Source organism: Trachemys scripta, chromosome 25 (assembly GCF_013100865.1).
Source record: "Trachemys scripta elegans isolate TJP31775 chromosome 25, CAS_Tse_1.0, whole genome shotgun sequence".
NCBI lineage: Eukaryota > Metazoa > Chordata > Testudines > Emydidae > Trachemys > Trachemys scripta.
In genome coordinates, this window is record NC_048322.1 from 794615 (window position 1) to 801731 (window position 7117).

Genomic DNA, 7117 nt, shown 5'->3' on the forward strand with positions numbered 1-7117 from the left:
CAGAGCTGGGAAGGGGGACACTGAGGAAGGAAATTGGAATCACCCCAATAATCATCAAATTGTTTGCATCTTCGGACTTGGGGTATTGTGGCTCTCTGTTCATGCGAGAAGGACCAGGGAAGTGAGCGGGTGAAGGAATCAACTCTCTACCAGTGCCATCTACCCATGCACTGAAGACAAGGAGATACAATGATGCACGTTCCCACCGTTTCTGACTTTCTCATATTACACAAGGGGGATTCCTACAGATCACTGTAGAGTCTTGCCCCCTGCATGTTTAATGACCTGCTGGGATGAGGGACATAAATTCTTTAATAGTTGTGTTGAGAATGGGATTATCGCCCAATGTGACTGAAATTAAACCAATTCCCGGCCAAGAAAAAGGGACATCCCTGCATTGGCTGGGAATCGAACCCAGGTCAACTGCTTGGAAGGTAGCTATCCTCACCACTATACCACCAATGCATCTGGCAGAGTTATTCTCCTAGATGCTACTTATGCAAGCAAAAGGACTCATTGACAGCCACACAGCAGGATGAACAAGGCGGGAGGCAGCCTGTCAGCTCTGAGCCCAGACAGGTTCCCAGACCCTAGGGTTACCATACGTCCAGATTTTCCTGGACATGTCCGGCTTTTTGGGCCTCAAATCCCCGTCTGGGAGGAAATCCCAAAAAGCCGGACATGTCCGGGAAAATAGGGAGGGAGGGCTGGGGGCCGGCACTGCTGGGGCCGGGGCCGGGGGTGCTCGACCGGGGGCTGGGGCTGACGGTGCGGGGCTGGGGGTGCTCGGCCGAGGCCAGCAGTGCGGGGCCGAGGGTGCTCGGCCAGCGGTGCAGGGCCGGGGCTGGGGCCAGCGGTGCTCGGCTGGGGGGGCCGGGCCGGGGCTGGCGGTGCTCGGACGGGAACTGGGGGCCGGGCCGGCGGTGCTCGGCCGGGAGCCGGGGGCCGGGCTGGCGGTGCTCGGCTGGGAGCCGGGGGCCGGGCCGGCGGTGCTCGGCCGGGAGCTGGGGTCCGGGCCGGGGACTGGGGTCTGGCCTGGGGCCGGCGGTGCTCGGCCGGGGGTTGGGGGCTGACCCGGGGCTGGCAGTGCTCGTCCGGGGGTGCTTGGCCAGGGGCCGGAGGCCGGCGCCCCAAGGCCCGAGCCGAGCTGGGCGGGAGACACCGGGGCCATAGCCTCTTGGCCTGGGCCGGCCAGCCACCAGAGGAAGCCGCTCAGCCGGACTGGGCCATGCCCAGCCCCAGCTTACCTGCTGCCTCCCTGTTTCAGGCTTCCCGCGAACATTTGATTCGCAGGAAGCAGGGGAGGGGGAGGAGCAGGGGGCGGAGCGTTCAGGGCAGGGGGCAGAGTTGGGGCGGGGACTTTGGGGAATGGGCAGAGTTGGGGCGGGGGTGGGGGTGGGGAAGGGGCGGAGTTGGGACGGGGCCGGGGTCCCGTGGAGTGTCCTCCTTTTTTAAAATTAAAATATGGTAACCCTACCAGACCCAGAGTGGCTGAAAGACAGAAAAGGGGCTGCAGGCTGGGGGTGGAGCTGCCCTGGGGGGCAGGCTGTGACTGAAGGGCCTGGGGAGCGTCTCCGGCCTCAGCTCTTTTGGGGGTAGATGAACTGAATGCAGCCGTCACGCCTGGGTCTCTTGGTGCCATTACACAAAGTAAAACTATTTCCCCAGGCTCATTTTTTCCCCTACTCTTCCTCACACCTTCTTGTCAACTGCTGGAAATGGGCCATCCTGATTATCACTACAAACGTTTTTTTTTCTCCTGCTGATAATAGCCCACCGTAATTGAGGAGTCTCGTTAGAGTTGGTATGGCAACCCCCATTGTTTCATGTTCTCTGTGTGTATCTATTTTCCTACTGTATTTTCCACTGTATGCATCCGATGAAGTGGGTTTTAGCCCACGAAAGCTTATGCTCAAATCAGTTTGTTAGTCTCTAAGGTGCCACAAGGACGCCTTGTTCTTTTCCCTAGGGAATAAAGCTTCTGTGAAAAACACTAGGACCATGTCTACACTACAGGGTCCTAGCTGTGGTACTGAGCTATGTTGGCACAACCCCATAGTATAGACACACCCGACAGTGATGGCTGGACACTGTGGCTCAGAGCCCGGGATCTAGTCCCTGTCCCCCCCACTCAGAGATGGCTTCTCCCCCTGAACCAGGCAGGAGCAGCTATAGGAATGGATGGCAGATTCCCTGCACTGCAGCCGCTGCTCTGGACCCGGGATTGTCGCCGCCAGAGCAGGACGGCTGGGGCAACTGAGACGTGACCAGCCCCTGCCTCACTGCCCGGCCCCAAGTCTGCACCTCTCCCGCAGCAAGGGTGACTCTGGAGCCAGATGTGACTGATCATAGGCGTGCGCACGGGGTGTGCCCAGGCACACCCTAATGCAGGGGTGGGCAAATAGCCCCACTCTCCCGGCGCGGCAAGCCGCAGGGTTCGTGATCCCAGGCCAGAGCGCCCGGCCGAGCGCAGCAAGCCACCGGCTCCTCCCCCGCCTTCCTCCCTCCCCTGGAGCCATGCTGCCATGCGCAGCACTCTGGGGACCGGGGCTCCACAGAGAGTCAGACACGCTCCCCCCTCCCCATGAGCTATGCCGCTGCGTGTGCAGCACTCTGGGGGCTGGAGCTGTGCGCTCCCGTGGGGCAGCGTTTGGCTCTGTGGGGAGGTTAGGAGCCTCATCTCATGGTAAGGGGTCCGGGGTCAGGGGGTTGGATAAGGGGTGGAGGCAGTCAGGGGACAGGGTGGGTTGGATGGGGATGGGATCCCAGGGGTGGTGGTTAGGGGCGGGGGCGTCTCTGGAGGGGGCAGTCAGGGAGCAGGGGAGGGTGGATGGGGCATGGGAGTCCTGGGATCTGTCAGGGGGCGGGGGGTGGATAGAGGTCAGGGCAGTCAGGGGACAGGGAGCAAGAAGGGTCCTGGGGGGCAGTTAGGGTGGGGGGGGTCTCTGGACGGGGTGGTCAGGGGACAAGGAGCTGGGGGGGTTGGATGAGTCAGGAGTTCTGGGGGGGCTGTCAGGAGGCAAGGGTGGAGAGGGATTGGGGGAGGCAGGGAGTGGGGGGGGGTTGTATGGGTCAGGAGTTCTGGGGGTCCTGTCAGGGAGTGGGGAGCAGTTGGATAGGCATGGGAGTCCCGGGGGTCTGTCTGTGGGCGGGGGTGTGGAGAGGGGTTGGGGGAGGCAGGGAGCGGGGGGACTGTATGGGTCGGGAGTTCTGGAGGTCCTGTCAGGGGGTGGGGAGCAGTTGGATAGGTGTGGGAGTCCCAGGGGTCTGTCCGGGGGAGGTGGTGTGGATAAGGGTCAGGGCAGTCAGGGGATGGGTAGGGGGTAGAGTCCTAGGGGGGCAGTCAGGGGACAAGGAACAGGGAGGCTTAGGTAGGGGTTGGAGTTCTGGGGGGCAGTTAGGGGCAGGGGTCCCAGGAGGGGGCCGTCAGGGGACAAGGAGCAGGGGGGGTTGGGGGTTCTGAGGGGGGAAGTCAGGGGGCAGGAAGGAGGAGGGAGTGGATGGGGGCGGGGCTAGGGCAGGGTGGGGGCAGGGCTCCCTGGGTGCACACCCTAATGAAATGGGCTGCGCACGCCTATGTGACTGATCCTGAGCATCTTTAGTCTGCAGAAGAGAAGAGTGAGTGGGGATTTGATAGCTGTTTTCAACTACCTGAAGGGGGGTTCCAAAGGGGATGGATCTAGACTGTTCTCAGTGGTGGCAGATGACAGAACAAGGAGCAATGGTCTCAAGTTGCAGTGGGGGAGGTTTAGGTTGGATATTAGGAAAAACTTTTTCACTAGGAGGGTGGTGAAGCCCTGGAATGGGTTCCCTAGGGAGGTGGTGGAATCTCCTTCCTTAGAGGTTTTTAAGGCTCGGCTTGACAAGCCCTGGCTGGGATGATTTAGTTGGGGATTGGTCCTGCTTTGAGCAGGGGGTTGGACTAGATACCTCCTGAGGTCCCGTCCAACCCTGATATTCTATTATTCTTTCCCCAAATCCCGTTTGTGAGGGCCAAAGGAGCAGGTTCTCCCCTCCACTCCAGCCATCTAACTGCTCCCCTGCATGCTGGGCTGGGAGATGTCACTGGTAGGAGGAGGCAGGGGCAGTTACTGGGCCTGAGGTGACCCAGAGCAAGTGTGTGACAGTCTATTCATCCTTTTACTGGACAATGTCAAAGTCCATGCAAAGTACGCCTTGTCAGATATCATTTAAAACCTCATAATTTGCTGATCATTATTGTCCTGGTAAAATATGTCTGGCAACATTGTATGTGAAGTTATAAGATTCTATTGCATGATATTACGTAAGACATGATATTACATAAGATATTGCAGGATACTACATAAGGCAATTCTGGAGGACAGTCACAAACAGTTGTCCAGAGACAAAAGGCGAGCCAGCGCCCCAGCCAGGTGGAAATAAGCTGGAGGGAGAAAGGACGATTTTCTGCATTACTAAATTAATGTGTTGTGCTTCACACACAGAGAGAAAATTAACAAATAGTTGAGCTACCAACGCACTTCACAGAATGAAATAAACATCTTTACGTGCAACAGGAAGGGTGCATTTAAATAACTCTAAAATCTGTTCTGGGCACTGCATAAAAAAGAGATTGCATTGAACAAGCCACTTGGTATAGTTAATGTACTACATAATATATAAAGAAGTTAAGAAAGATGTGGTTAAAAATTAATTTGTTGTGCCTTTTACACACACACACACACCCCGAATTATTTAAGCTATCCACATTTCCACTTTCTTGTGGCATTTTAGTTCTGAAGGTTGTTTTAATTTGCAGGGGAGGGCCCAGGCCATCAGTTGCCAGGAGACTGGGCATTGGCCATTCTCTGTGCAGACACCATCACACTGGCCCTCTCGGGCTCTGCAACCATCACTGGAAATGGAGCGAAGGGGCTGGTGACTTTAGCCTGCACCAAGTTGCCTTTGCTCGTCAGACTCCTCCGCCCCAGCTGGGTGTGGGTCTTGTTCTTCTGCACAGCACAGCCCCTGGAGAACAAGGACCTGCAAGTGTGCATCATATTATACCTTTGTTTAATCCATGAAAACATAAACTAGAGCCTCATAAACATAAACTGGATTTCAACCAATGGACAGGTTTGCTCGGTGTTTGTACATTTCAACCGGAAAAATGCTGAATGTTTAAATTCATTTCACATCCCCATTCAGTGGAACTCCTGAACATACCGGAGATGGAGATATGTTCATTAAAAGAAGCAACTTCTTAGGGAGCACCTGGATTTGAACCAGGGACCTCTTGATCTGCAGTCAAATGCTCTACCACTGAGCTATACTCCCACAGATAGTACAGTCTTGGAGCCAGTGATCTTGATGATTAGGAAGGACACACCCTATTTCAAAGAGCTCCTCTTATGTTCCCAGCCATGGGTGGTTTAATAATGGGGTTGTATTAAATATTAGACGTGCATGGAAACACCACACCTTGCACAAGCCCCTCCCCTGCTCGGTCTCTCCAGAGCACAACTACTACTTACCTGGGACCACACCCTGCTCCCCAGCTCTGTGCCATTTAACCTCCCCAGCATTGCTCCAAGCGCTCAAAGGACACATAGAAATAGAGCTCTCTAATCCCCAGAGTGTTCATTAAGGAACTGCCAGATAATCCCGTTCTGACCAGAAACACAGAGCTCCCGGGAGTGTCAGCCACACCCCTGTGCCCGGCAGCAGAGTAGGGCCCTGGCAGTGAGCAGGGCCTATAATGCACAGGTCCCTTTTTTATATTTTGCACAATTGTGGTTCAGTGGGAGAATTCTTGTCTCCCATCCAGCAGGCCTGGGCTTAATTCATGGCAATGCCAAGCTGAGTTTCATGCATATGTAAGTGGGGAAATGGTCCCCCTATTGTGGGGGAACTTCCCTGGCTTATACACGACCCTGGTGCAGCGGGCTGGCGAAAGGATCCGAGTCCTAGTTTAGCCAGAGGCCTGCCTGACCTCGAGGACATTTCTTCCACTCTCTGTATGGCAGAGTCCTCGTAACCCCAACAAGGCTGGGCCCAGGATTCCTGGGGGGCTCGACCCCCAACCTTGTTGTGGGCACTTAGGGCAGGGGCGAGGGTGTTCCCACTCCGGGGTACTCTCTCCACACTGGACTCTTCCCTGACCCACTGATAATTACACACAGTTCAAGCAAATACAATTTATTAACCAGCCACCAATTTGAAAAATAAGGACAAAAGGTGAAAGGAAAACACATCACTCCACTCTGCGACATCGCAACCAGCGTCGCTGGGACGTCAGGGCAGTTCACTGTCTGTTCCTCACACGTCCCTGGCCTCCTGCCCAGGCCCTGGTTGTGCCATGGGCCGGACACTTGCTCTGGCGGTGGCCACGTGCCCTTGGGATCTAGGTGGCAGGACCCCCTTTTTCCCAGTGTTGGCCCCCATGTCGGGGTTACGATTCCCCCCTCCCCGAGTCTGACCTGCCAGGCCTTTGGCTGGAGTCATCTCTCTGCGCTGGGCCCTCTGCCCAGGGTCCCCCTCGCTCTCCCCAGCTGCCCAACGCACTGGGCTCCAGGCCCAGGAACCTCCAGCTCTCACAGAGGACAGGACCCCCGGCCTGGTGACTCCCTCATTAGCCTGCCTGCCCTGCCCATCAGGCTGACTGGGGCAGTGGCCTCTCCCCGTTACCTTTGAGGACTGTCAGTCTCAGGGTCCTAGTTTCCCATCGACTTCCCCTTTCTTTTGGCGGTGGGAGAGGGCGAACCAAAACCCCCACAAAGTTTCAGTAAGGGGCCAGCAGAGGTAGAAATGACCGCATTTAAACAAAGGCCAGTTTTCGCAGTATCATTTCAAGTCTTTTCATCCCAACATGGCAACTGAATGAACCATCCGAGTTCAACCATTTTTATATGGAGATAGGCATATCTCATAGAGCTAGAAAGGACCTCAAAAGGTTATCGAGTCCAGCCCCCTGCCTTCACAGCAGGACCAAGGGGCCAGGGATGAGGGGTTTGGGGTGCAGGAGGGGGCTCTGGGCTGGGGGCTAGAGGGCGGGCTCCTGGAAGGCGTTGGGGTGTGAGGGGGGGCTCCGGGCTGGGGGTGTGGGCTCTGGGCTGGGGATGAGGAGTTTGGGGTGCAGGAGGGGGCTCTGGGCTGG

The 7117-nt window shown here is 56.5% G+C and overlaps 1 protein-coding gene and 2 non-coding genes across 4 annotated transcripts in view; all 3 read right to left on the bottom strand.

The window, feature by feature from the left end:
• Positions 1–7117, bottom strand: part of LOC117869996 (zinc finger protein 239-like) — a 1162621-nt gene that overhangs the window by 111825 nt on the left and 1043679 nt on the right. The gene's annotated exons all lie outside the window — the stretch shown is intronic.
• Positions 394–465, bottom strand: TRNAG-UCC. The gene has a single exon. It is a non-coding gene; the product is annotated as a tRNA-Gly (tRNA).
• TRNAC-GCA lies at positions 5227–5298 on the bottom strand. Its single transcript has one exon. It is a non-coding gene; the product is annotated as a tRNA-Cys (tRNA).